Source organism: Balaenoptera acutorostrata, chromosome 17, assembly GCF_949987535.1.
Source record: "Balaenoptera acutorostrata chromosome 17, mBalAcu1.1, whole genome shotgun sequence".
Taxonomy (NCBI): Eukaryota; Metazoa; Chordata; class Mammalia; order Artiodactyla; family Balaenopteridae; genus Balaenoptera; species Balaenoptera acutorostrata.
Window position 1 is genome coordinate 63716161 of NC_080080.1, and position 14204 is coordinate 63730364.

Consider the following 14204-nt stretch of genomic DNA (forward strand, 5'->3'; position numbering starts at 1 on the left):
AATATACCATGCATTCTAAAAATTAAACACTTAAATTTTTAAGTACTAATTTTATTTAAAAATTTTTAAACTTTCTAGTATGTCATACATGCATAACGGTATAATTAATCCAAAAGTCTCATTTAAAAAATTTTAAGTTGTCATAATTATATAATAGACTTAAATATTCAACTAAGTTTTGTTTAGCCTGTTGATAAAACATGCTTTCACTTAACAAGTGAGAGCACTAAGAAGGGATGCGTCCAAGAGTGATGAGGAAGAGATCTCTTGGGATTGAAATTTTGCTGTAAATATTCTACAATCTAGATAATCCACAGAGAGGTTAGGAAAGTAATCTGTTCTTTTAGAAGCCCTATCTCCTTCTCGTCTTCTTGAAAGCAGGCAATTTGGATTCATAGACAAGTGGCGCAGAGCACTCTGGTTTGGTTCTTGTGAGGAAGGTTTTCATCTGTTGGACTGGAATGCCCCACTATTTCTAGGAACTGTGTCTGGAACAAAACACTTCCTTGTGATGCATCTAAAATTAGGCATTCTTGTTAGACGAAGGGAAAATTTTGCAATGGTTTTTCCCATTCAGATGATGACTCCCCTGGCAGAGAAGGTTAAGATCCTGTGAGTGGGTTGAATTGTACACCAACTCCTGGTGCCAGAACACAGGGTCTCCTCGTAAAATTTATTGCTGGATATATCGTCTGGAGCAAAATGGTCCATAGATTGAGAGAGCCAAGATCTGTCTATTGAAGAATTTCCCTAGGTCTCCCTTTTTTTTTTTTTTTTTTTTTTTGGCTTTTTGGGGGATTTCCATTTCCATTTGGAACCTAAGCAAAGTTCTTTCATCTCGTCTTTTTCCAAGGGAAGTTCTCTTCACTGCTGGCATCCTGAAGACATCCATCCTCAAGAATATCATGATCACCTTCTGCACTCATCTAACTCTTTTCAAGACTATCTAGGCCTCTGTTAATCTATACTTGCCTGCAGCTGATTTCTGCAACATTAACTCAAGCATCAGAGAATTGCTTGATTCTCATAAGAATTTTTGTCCATTGTTTCTCCGCTGTCTTTTAGGCCAACTTCTATCTTCTGTAAGTAACAATGTCCACTCAACAGTTTATATTGAAATTACAGACAAGACTTAATAAGCAGACAATGCCTCATACACAAAAACACTCCAGCTAAATCTGGCCAGGAGTTTTGTCCAGTTAAGTGACAGCTTACGAAATGTAGCCCAACAGACAAAGTTGCATTTAAAAAAAAAAAAAAATCCAAAGACTCCAAAGAGTTACAAACTATGAAGACATCACACAAAGCTATGAAACTAGTTGCTATATTATGGCTAGAGAAAGAATATTTTGAGTGGTAAAATAAGAAAATAATTCTGGTTATTTACTCTATCCGAGCATGTAGTTTTCTTGACAACTTTCAGACTCTACCACATCAAAAATACTATCCTAATTGCTTGTACATATTTCATTTTTGTTTCTGTTGATTTATTTATAACAGTGGCTACCTTTATGTCAGCATGGGTATATTCTGAATAAGATTTCAAATCTCACTAGGGCAGATGTGGCACTTAGACTCAATGGATTTTAAGATTCGTTCCAACCTCAAATACCATAGTTCAACTCAACATGCTTTACATGGCACCCAGCAGGGTGCCTTTTACATATTTAGGTCAGATAATAGGTGCTTTAAGGGAATGACAGATATTTAAATCCAAGCAAATTTTGAATCAAAGGTCCTCCGATTCCAACATTGACTGAAAATTCATAGGCTTAGAGCATAGTTATTTTATAAGTCCTATTGAATTTTCACTGGTTACACTGACAATACCACAATGAGAAAATGCAATACTGTGATGTGTTGAAAACGTTGTGTGATACTCTTTTTATTATTTTCTATCCAACACATTCTGGAAAAGTGCACGTGACTTAAAATAGGCACACCTCAACCATATGTGTTCCCTTCATGCTCTTACACTCCCCCTGTGATTTCCTTTCTGCCTAGAACCAGAATATGTCCCTCCCTGCCAAGAAATTTGTGAAGAAAAAATTTAAGAGGGCTTTCCAGTCCATATAGTAAGAAGTCATTTTCCAATTTTTACGTGTATAAATAGATTACTAATTGCTTTCAGGTTTTTCTTGTTTTTACAATTGCTTAAGCATGGATTTTGCTGTCTGCACATCTTTAAGAAGTCATCTTTTAAACTACACAAACAATATGGTTTTCTTTACCTGCCAGCAAGTGTAACCATGATATGAGAAGACTAAAGAACAAGGAGGCCCCTGGTGCTCTGGTTTCAGCAAGTAACAACATTGCACATAATCTCTAGAATTGGACTGAAATTCAGGGAGGTGGCAGCTCCAGAAATTCTCTATAGAAAGGACATAAAGGTGAAAAGTTTTTTGGAAGCGAAGGCTAACTGATTTGTCTTGAAGCTACTTTGAAGAGCAAGCACAGTTGATTTTACTTAGGTTGCTCAGACTGTGAATTTATTAGAGGTGACTTGGAGGAGGTCATGCATGGAAATATATGATATGGTCAAATCCCCTCTCCCCCAAGTGCTACACCTTGGCAATGCCACTGCTAAAGCTCTCAGAAGTACAACTACTCAAAGTCAGTGTTTATTTAATAAATGAGAGTCAGGTCAAGTCCATTGCCCACCCACATGGTTCTGCAATTTCATATTTCCTTGTGAAATGACTTGGAGGTTCAAGCTGGATCCTACCCTGGCTCTGATGCCAGACAATAACACTTCCTGCTCAAACCTCATACCAAGTACAGAGCAGAGCTGCTTAGCTGAAAGTTAACACATGTGATGGAGCAAGAGTGAGTCTGTATTTTGTTTTGATAGATGATTGCTTTCTATTACTCTATCTCTGTGATGAGTCATCTTTTAAAATATCATTTCCTTCTAATACAATTTTTCTCATGATTTCTTCTTAATCCTAAGGATATAAATTGTACATAGTGAAATTTTTGCCTGAATGTTTTAAAAGCTTAGCTTGTTGCTAATTTCTGCTTGCTCCTCATGGGCCTAGTTTTCTCTGTAAATATATTTTTATTTGGACTCAATTACACTAAGATCTGCTTCTCTGTAATGGAAAGGAGTTAGTCAGCTGTGAACTGCAACTTGTTTTGATAGCTGGTAACTTTGAACTTAAAGGGACATTACTGTTATCTAAACAGCAACTAGCTTTTCTTGGAAGTAGAAACTGACATGGTCTTTTTTCCCAGATTTTTTTGCCTGAGGTCGTATCCCTTGACTACAGACACACTCTCTATGCTTTACTTGAGCCTTCTCTCTTTCAAATCTCATAGGCCAACTATAGAAAGATCAGAGTCTTGGGCAGAGTCTTCAAAAGGAAACAGTCCAGGTCATCAAAAGGCCATAAATTCAACCAGGGTAGTGGTATTTGGAAACAACCTTAAGTCCTAATCTTGGAATGAAAATATCTGAATTTCAGATCCAGTACAATTTTTGAGGTTCTTTGTTTTTTAGATAGGGTGGAAAGAGAGAGCTAGCACATGTACTTTCAACTTGAACCATATGGAAGAACATTAAGTTCTCTTAATTTTACTAGGAAAAAATGTCTGCAGAAGTATTTTAACTAAGTTACAGGAAACATAAAAACCCAATTAACTTTTTCCTATGAAGCTTTTGTCATGTATATATTCTAGATTTTCTTGTAATGTCAGAATTAGAAGTTGAAATTGGGTCAGACATTAACAATAGCCAATCAAACTCTGATACAAATGTAATCCCAATAACCCTGACACCTTCCACTTAAAAAAAGGGGGCTGCTGCAGAATGGAGCTACTATACCATCATCAGCAGTGCAGATGTTTTAGTAATGATGTGGTCCTGTGCTTTAGAGTACAGTGATATTACTCACAGTCAAATTCTGGACACATATTAGAAATTGAATCATCCTGCTTGCTTACCTTAGCCCATTTAAAGGGGATGGCTTGTGAGGATCACAATATTGAACACTGTATATTGACAAGATGTATTTATCTTCTATTCCTCTTGACACTCTTCCAATATAGTATTAAAGAAATAAAAATGTATTAAGTCAAAAAGACAAGGTGTATAGGAGACCTCAGTGGATGAAACATTTCAACCAAATTTAAGAAGATAAAAATTATAGAAAAGTGGTCAGTGAGGTAGCTGAGTGAAGGAGCTATAACTGAAAGCACAGTTATCTGAACTTTAGGATACCCAAGAGAATCAAGTTGATTGACTCTGTTGGAATCTGAAGAGGCATGTAGGTACCAGATTTGATAGAAGGAGAAGGGGGTGAGGTTCAGGGCTGAGAACAGGAGGAATGGAAGTCTATCAGGAAAGAAATTGTCCATATGACCAGATAACTACCACCTTTCCCACAATTCTCAGGAGACCAGAGTTTTAATTTCTCTAGATAGTACTTAGAAAGACTTTATCTAGTCTAGGAAAACACAGGACTTCAGTGAGGTAAGAGGCAGAAAACTATTGTATGTCCTTGGGTCACTTCCTCAAGATGCATTGTCCACAGACACATACCAATGCTCTCATTACCAAGAAGCAAACCTAGAACATATTTGTCTCCATAAGGCTTTCTTAGTAGTTAAAGGGGCCTTGATTTCTACTAAGTCCCACACATTGGGGAATTCCTGAAAACAGAGACAAACAACACAAAAATATCTACACCTTTAGTGACTCATTATCCATATGTTCCCTTCTTCCTATTCTTACCTTTCCCTCAAAAAGTGTTACCACTCTATGTAATTCAAATACCCTCTTACAAGCCAAAATACACCAACTCCTCTCTAAAAGGGTGTAATCCATAGTCTGATAAATTACTATATTTTTTCAAGTCCAGGATTTCCAATTGTCTTAAGCAGGCAGCACTTATTAAACTCCTTATCCCATTGGAAACACACATTTATTTTCCTAAGGGAACCAAATTCTTGGTCAACCTGAATATACTATATCAGGTTGTACTAGTTGTCTACGAACTTCTACTAGAGATGTGATCATATGAGAAGAAACCCCAAGAGATGACTTATTGGCTTCCATCTGTACTTCTTTCAGACCCCACAAATTCTATTCACCTTTGATGAACAAGATCAGTCACTCCAGACTATACCTTTCCCAATTTTCCTGTTTTCCAGTGACGTGTAATAAGCAACTTGGAAAACATCTACAGAAAGTAGCTGAGGTATTATCGATCCTATCATGAAGAGAGTATTGGTGACAATTCTATTTATCATCAGATCGCCCTATACCCTGCTCTTACCAGTATAGTTGTCCTCTGAATGTCCAGGAATTACTCTTTGCTCAGAGCCAGTGTCCAATAAGTTCTGAAAACATTTGGATATTTCCTGCACCTGAATACATAATTATTTGGTAAAGGGTTACAGGTTTTTTTGAGGAAGACTAGAATGAAGATTCACAGTACGTACTTGTGATATTGAAGCATCCCTCCTCAAGTGTATGTTTATTCTAGGAGCTCTGGGTCCGTGAACTGACTTAGATCTGGGAATTGTATTCTCAGGACCTAGCAGAATTCTAGGCATCCCAAGGTTAAGTTATGTCCAGTCCTATGTATTCCCAGGCTACCACCAATAATACCTGAGGGCAAGGCCCTTCTCATTACCTATTATGATAGCTACATGCACTTTTCTTCTTATTGTTAAGTACCCCTTATATGTCTTCTGCTCCCCTAGAATCTTTCCACTTCATTGATATCAGGAAGCTCATTTCAATTGCAGTTTCCCTCCAACATCTGAAATATTACAGGATTTTTCAGAGACCTTGGCATCCCTTCACCAGTATATTTATCAAGACCTTGGTGAGGAGAATATCTTTTGAACCCTCTTAGTGTACATGGTTAGGATGGGTGAGTATATTCCAGAAATTCTATCACTCAGAACGTTTGGATCCTTTCCTATACATTATGCCAAGGAATTTTTGGCCTCTCAACTTTATTTAGCATAAACCACCTTAATCCAAGTTTTAGCCATTCAGCCAAGAAAACCTTCTGCTTAAACTGATAGTTAAATTCAACCTGATCTAATGTGTTTCCTTTCTTGGTACCTCAGAATCTTCCCATACATCTCTCCCAAATTTTTGTTGAAGGATTTTCCTGGTCTAACAATTCCTTTGGGGTTAAAATCTTCTTCTCTTAGTTTAGCTTTGAATCTGGTCTCCATTTCCATTACATTCCCCAATTCTGGTAATAAGTTTGCAGACATTAAGGTATAGATAAGTCTTCAGAAGAAATAGTTTTCTTTGCAAGGAGATTTTCTCCCTAAAAAGTGACTTCATCTTCAAATCGGGGGTGAAACAACCTTATCAGACACGGAAGATGACATAGCTACGGCCAGCACGGGAAACTAGTGAGAGTTAGGGTTTGGGGTATATCAAGGCCTTTGCATCTTCCCATAACATCCAATATACTCTATTCATATTCTTTCATTCCTTCTTAATCAAAATTCACTTTCATATGGGAGACCTGGCATTGCCGTGAACTGAAATGAATGTATTTGATAATCTGCATTTTCAAATTTTACATTTGATTTCCAACACTGCAGCTGCAAAAAAAAAAAAAAAAAGATAAATTATTTTAAGCATGGTAGTAAAGTTCCTAAGTTTTAGTTAATACCTTGAGCCAAGAAGTTTGAACCTTGACCTATTCCTTCTCTTTCTTTACTCACCTCCATTAGATGCAAACATCCTTCCCTGCACCCTTGAACTTGCATGACCTTAAGTCTGTTCTAGTACTGCATCAATATGATAACCTCAAAGATTTGTTTTTAATGGACATTTTATTAATGATAACCATAGGTGCTAATTAATTCTTTTGCCTTTGTATGTAATAGGTTACCAGATACTAACTGGGCATTAACTGGATTTTTTCACCGCCTTCAACCCAAATTTAACCAGAGATAAGATTCTGATCACCCTGAAGCTTTGAGGCCAACGACCCACTTTCTGGTACCAATGTCTATACACGTCAGATCCTTCATTGTGAACACCTGAAACTGACTTTCGCTAATCGATTCCAAAATCAAACTAACTGTTAGACTAATAGTAGCTCAGAGAATCAACAAGAGTGCTGAAGAATCAGGCTCAGAAAATGACGGGAAGCAAGAGAGACTTGGCAGCCAAGAAAAAAGCCAAGGTTGAAATTCAGAAAGTCTGGTTAGGATGCACCACTGGTACCACAGCCACTGGACACCTCCTATGGAGCCACTAGGCTCTACCTTGACCAAGCTTAGCTTACGTGTTCAAATCTTGCCTGCTCAGGAGTATGGAGAAGAGATATTCCTTTTTGAATCCTAAGCCCCACACAATGAAGAAGTCTCTTCAAATAGAAATGGTGTTTTGAATGGTGGATATCCCAAAATAACCAATATTTACTACAGTTTTTTAATAAAAACTAATACTCATAATGTGTAAATAGTTTTTCTAATACAGTTCTTTTCCTACAACCCCCTTTACTATCTCTATTGTGTAATTGACCAAGTTTAAAAGTTGATAATAAAATAGTACTTAATACTTACACACTGCCCATATCACTTTAAGTTTTAAACATATTAAAATCTGAAAACATATCAAAAGTAGAGTGTATAGAAGATGCTAAACATTTATCAACTTCTCATTTGACAAAGCCTCAAACTTCATTCCTTTCAGGTAACGGCTACTATTTTCTCTATCCTCTAAGCAACTGTGTCTTATCCTCTTGTTTAGTAAGTTTGAAACAAGTAAGAGAAAAAAAATGCCCATACACTGTATCCATTTGTAACATCACAGAAACAAATCACTCGTTACATTTTGTTTTACATACTTGTGTATTTGTCTATCTTTCCTCTAGCCTACTCTGTGAGCTACACCTGTGAAAGTATTATTTCATAATTATATTTATAGTTGGTATATAGGAGGTAATCAATACATATTTGCTGAATTTGAATAACTAATAACCACTTTGCTTTGGAATTTAGTTGGATAGAACATGTCTCTAGAGAAGATATGCTTATGGGTTGGAAATAAATATTGTTCAGGAAAAAATTGAAGAGAAATTCATTATTTATTTCATCAAGGATTACACATAAAATACAGCCCACTATCTCAAAAATGAGAATCCTCCAACACAACACTGGTGAACTGCAAGTGTAGATTGCCCAAAGCAGCTCAACAATATCAAAAGTAGAAACTTTCTTAAAGATATAATTGACATATAATCTTACATTAGTGTCAGGTGTACAACATAATGATTCAATATTTAAATATATTCCAAAAGGATCACCACAATAAGTCTAGTTAATATCCATCATCATACATAGTTACAAATTTTTTTTTCTTCTGATGAGAACTTTTAAGTTCTATTACCTTAAGCTTTCAAATATGTAAAACAGTACTGTTAACTATAGTCACTATGCTGTACATTATATCCCCAGGACTTATGAATTTTATGATGGGAAGTTTGTACCTTTTGATGCCCTTCACTCCTTTTGCCCAGCCCCACTTCTCCCAGCAACTACCAGTCTGTTCTCTGTTTCTATAAGCTCAGTTTTGTACTGTTTTGTTTTGTGCTTAATTTCACATATAAGTGAGACCATATGATATTTCTCTGCCTGACATACTTCATTTAGCATAATGACCTCAAGTTCCATCTGCGTTGTCCCAAATGGCAAGATTTCATTCTTTTTTACAGGTGAATAGTATTACATTGTATATAGAGAGTTTATACCACATTTTCTTTACTCACTCATCCATCAATGGACACAGGTTGTTTACATATCTTGGCTATGTAAATAATGCTGCAATGAACATGGGGTTACATCTATCTTTTTGAGTTAGCATTTTCATTTTTTTCAGATAAATACCCAAAGATAGAATTGCTGGATCATATGGTAGTTTCATTTTTAATTCTTGAGAAACCTCCATACTGTTTCCCATACTGTTTTAATTTTTGAGAAACCTCCATATCCTTTCCCATCAACAGTGCACAAAAGTTCCCTTTTTGCCACATCCTCACCTACACCTGGTATTTCCTATCTTTTGGATAAAAGGCATTCTAACAGGCATGAGGTGATAACTCATTGTGGATTTGATTTGCATTTCCCTGATGATTAGTGATGTTGAACACTTTTCAAGTACATTTTGGCCATCTGTATGTCTTCTTTGGAAAAATGTCTATTCAGGTTCCCTGCCCATTTTTATTTATTCATTTTTTTATTGGAGTATGGTTGCTTTACACTGCTATGTCAGTTTCTGCTGTACAGCAAAGTGAATCAGTCATACATATTCATATATCCCCTCTTTTTTGGATTTTCTTCCCATTTAGGTCACCACAGAGGACTGCATAGAATTCCCTGTGCTATACAGTAAGTTCTCATTAGCTATCTGTTTTATACATAGTAGTGTGTATATATCAACCCTAATATCTCAGTTCATCCAACCCCCTTCCCCCTTCCCCCTTGGCTCTGCCTATTTTTAAATCAGATTGTTTGGTGGGTTTTCTTTTTGCTTTTTTGCTTGTTTGTTTTATTTTTTTGGTTGTTGTTTTTTGTGGTTTTTTTTTTTTGCTATTGAAGTATATAAAGTAGAAACTTTAAAACTAAAAATCTAGCCTTGATTTTTTAAAATAGAACAGTGATTTAATTTTTCTATGAATTCTTTTTTCCTCATGTCTGCAAGGGAAATAGGGATTGAAATCATTTGATATATCTAGTATTGTTACCAAAATTAATTTCAACAGTTTCTTTTACTCTTCCAATGTGGCTCTTAGGAAATTTAAAATTACATGTGTGGCTCTCGTTATATTTCTATTGGACAGCACTGCTCTGGAGGATTGAGCATGGTGTTTCACACATAGTAGATTATTTCCAAATACATTACTTCAAAAGAAAGAAGGTTAGGACTTCCCTGGTGGTGCAGTGGGTAAGAATCTGCCTGCCAATGCAGGGGACACGAGTTCAAGCCCTGGTCCGGGAAGATCCCACATGCTGCGGAGCAACTAAGCCCATGCGCCACAACTACTGAACCTGAGCTCTGGAGCCTGCAAGCCACAACTACTGAGCCTGTGTGCCACAACTACTGAAGCCTGTGTGCCTAGAGCCCATGCTCCACAACAAGAGAAGCCACTGTAACGAGAAGCCTGCACGCCTCAATGAAGAGTAGTCCCCACTTGCCACAACTAGAGAAAGCCTGCACACAGCAACAAAGACCCAATGCAGCCAAATAAATAAATAAATTAAATTATTTTTTAAAAAAAGAAAGAAGGTTAGGTTGGATGCTTATTATTTTTAGTTACATACACCCTCAATGTCTGTAGCTGCATACTTTTCTGATGATCAAGTTTCCCTCTTGTACATATTTACTTATGCATGCCTATATGTATGATAAGCATGCACAGGCACACATACACAACACAATACATGTTCACGAGTTAACTCCATCCCTGTCAGTCTCTATACATGTAATAATGTAGTATATTGCTAGGTGTTAGTAGTTTAGGCTCTAAAGACATATAGATATTATCTGCCACTTAATAGATCTTTGAAAGTTATTTTGTTTTTCTAAATGTATTTTAGTTCCCTTATCTGTAAATAAGGAAACTTCTCATTTGACAAAGCCTCAAACTTCATTCCTTTCAGGCAAAATGATTTTACCTCCACCATAGGGTTGTTAGGAGAATTAAATGAGATAATTCTCAACACAGTGGTTGAGAGTAAACACTTAATGAGTTTTGGCTATCATTATTATAACTAAGCAAATACCAAACACAATGTATTCTAGTATTGAAGTGTATTGTTCTACTCATAGGTTGTTTCAAAACATAAATATTTGGAGGATAAACATTACATGAACAAAGAATTACATAGTATTTTACAGTGTAGAAACTACTTCCACTTATTTGTATCCTTAAATCATCCCTTTGAACCGGTTACAATAGGAAACAAGTGTTATTTCAATTTTATTGCGATAAAAATAAAACATAGGGACACTGAGTTGTTCATGGTCAGCTTATCAATCTGTATTTCCTGATGACATCCCATGCTTTTGCCACTACATTTTAATGTCTTTTTTCACAGATAAAATATGCACCCTCTCAACTTTGGAAAACTTTCCCCATTTGAATCAAAATCTTTCTCATATTCCAAGACATACTTTAATTTTTTATGCCATACCTTCTTTTGACCAACTCATACCCTAGACAGGAAAATATTTCACTCTTGACTTTCTGGGCATCTTGACAGTTTTCTGGGGTCCTAAGACCTTGGCAGAGTCGGCACAAGAGTTGGGAGCATTCAAGCTATGTTTTCTTAGGTCAAGGCAATAGAAATAAAAGCAAAAATAAACAAATGTGACCTAATCAAACATAAGCTTTTGCACAGCCAAGGAAACCATCAACAAAATGAAAAGACAACTTATGGACTGGGAGAAAATATTTGCAAACGATGTGACTGACAAGGGCTTAATTTCCAAAATATACAAACAGCTCATACAACTCAATAACCAAAGAAGACAACCCAATCAAAAAAATCGGCCAAAGACCTAAATAGACATTTCTCCAAAGAATACATACTGATGGCCAATAAGTACATGACTAAATGCTCAACATCACTAATTATTAGAGAAATGCAAATCAAAACCACAGTGAGGTGTCACCTCACACTAGTCAGAATGACCACCATTGAAAAGTCTACAAATAATAAATGCTGGAGAAGATGCGGAGAAAAGGAGGCCTTCCTACACTGTTGGTGGGAATGTAAATTGGTGTAGCCACTATGGAGAACAGTATGGATGTTCCTTGAAAAAGTAAAAATAGAGTCACCATATGATGCAGAAATCCCACTCCTGGGCATATATCCAGAGGAAACCATACTCTGAAAAGATACATGCACCCCCATGTTCATACCAGCACTATTTAGAATAGCCAAGACATGGAAGGAAGCAACCTAAATGTCCATCAACAGATGAATGGATAAAGAAGATGTGGTATATATATATATATATATATATATATATATATATATATATATATGTAATGGAATACCACTCAGCCATAAAAAAAAAGAATGAAATAACGTCATTTGCAGCAACATGGATGGACCTAGAGATTATCATAGTAAGTGAAGTAATTCAGACAGAGAAAGACAAGTATCATATGATATAATTTATATGTGAAATCTAAAAAAATGGTACAAATGAACTTATTTACAAAACAGAAACAGACTCACAGATTTTGAAAACAAATTTATGGTTACCAAAGGGGAAAGGTGTGTGGAAGGGATAAATTAGGAATTTGGGAGTAACAGGTACACACTACTATATATAAAATAGATAAACAACAAGGACCTACTGTATAGCACAGGGAACTATACTCAATATTTTGTAATAACCTATATGAGAAAAGAATCTGAAAAAGAATATATATATGTACAACTGAATCACTATGCTGTACACCAAAATCTAACACAACATTGTAAATTAACTATACTTCAATTTAAAAAAAAAGTTGGGGACATTCATTTGGAATATGGGCAGAAAGACATCTTACAAAATCAAAGTTTCACTAAGGCATCAATATTACCTGAGCTTTAAAGCCTTAGGTAGGCATGTTACAAAACAACATTAGTTTAAAGGGTTGAAACAACTTGCAACTTATCTTTCCTCTTTGTTGTGTGATAGGAAAAACAAACTCTGAGAAACTTATGTAAAGACGTGATGTGGAAAACTCGACCTCTGTGCACTGGTGCTGAATTGAATCTCAGAGACAGAGTTTTGGGTGAAGTAGAAAAGAATAGCTTTATTGCTTTGCCAAGCAAAGGGGGACACAACAAGCTCATGCCCTCGAAACTGTGTTTCCCAACCCAGGAGGGGATTTGGTGAAGAGTTTTATAGCAGTGGTTTAAGGGCTGGGTTGCTGATAAGGATCAGGGTGTGTGAAGGGTCTGCATTCCTTTAATCTAGCTTTAGGTGGTCTCCTGATGAGCTTCTGTGGTTCTCCAGGTTATCAAACTGTGACTTTCTCTCTGGAATGAAGAATGCTTCATCAAGTAGTTAACATCTTCCATTTGTTGGGGTTTTAGTTCTGCAGAAAGTTCACAGATGTTGTTATGTGTATCCCTTGAGATGGTACCAGGACCCTGTCCCAAGGCTGCACTATTGTTCCTTGACTGCTCCTCCCTTGTCTCTGCATCCCCTCCCTTGCCTGATTAGCAACTGTTTGAAACTGCCCTTTGGAACTCAGGGAATGTCATGGAGAATGAAGCCTATTTCCTACAAATGAGAAACTGGGGACACAGAAAGTTCTCTGTGCCCAGGAGCCCCACTGGGTCCTGCTCAGTTTCAGAGGGAAAATGTTTTAAGAAATGACCCAGGAAATGTGCCAAATAAATATATAAATACAAATGGACTCTAGTAGTTGTGTTTCAGTGTATGTGATATACAAATAATGTCTATGACATGGAAGTTATGCCATAGTCTCGAAAGCTATTCCACACATTTCTACCTCTGCAGGGTCTCCCTCATTGATGTCATTCTCTTCTTCCCATTACTACTGACTCTATTTTAGAAACTCATCATCTCTTCCTTGAACTGTATAATTCAAAATGCTTTTATCTAATTCTATTCATGGCTCAATGATGGTTTCCTGGGAGGTACAGATACGAGTAGATGTCTACTGCCTCAAAAGAATTCACAGTCAATAGGGAGACACACAGAATCAACTACTGATGATACAAAGTCAGATTGTAGTTGGGGATAAAATAAAATTATCACAAAAGGGCTATGGAAGAATGGTAGAGAAAATGACTGTTCTGCTTGGGGAGATTTGGGAAAACTTCACACAGGTGTGAATTGGGCCTTAATTATTTTGAACTGGGCCTTTATTCTAATAGCCTCCAAACTAGTAGTTTCACTTGCCAGCATCTATTACCTTGCCAAATTGCCCATTACATTGCTACAGAAATAACTTTCTAAAATCAAAATCAATGTACACCACCTTACCTTCTTAAAAGTTTTCTATCACTGTCTACAGCCTACAGTGGAAAAACTAAAAAGAAACTCTTCAGCATGGAATCTGGTTTCCACCTACCATCTTGGCCTCATCTAGAATGAAGAGTTGCTGACAGCTCCCAGCTGTATCTATCGCTGGGAATTGCCCCAGCTGCAGGCAACTGCCTCGCCCAAGGTTACACCTCTTCCAGGGGAT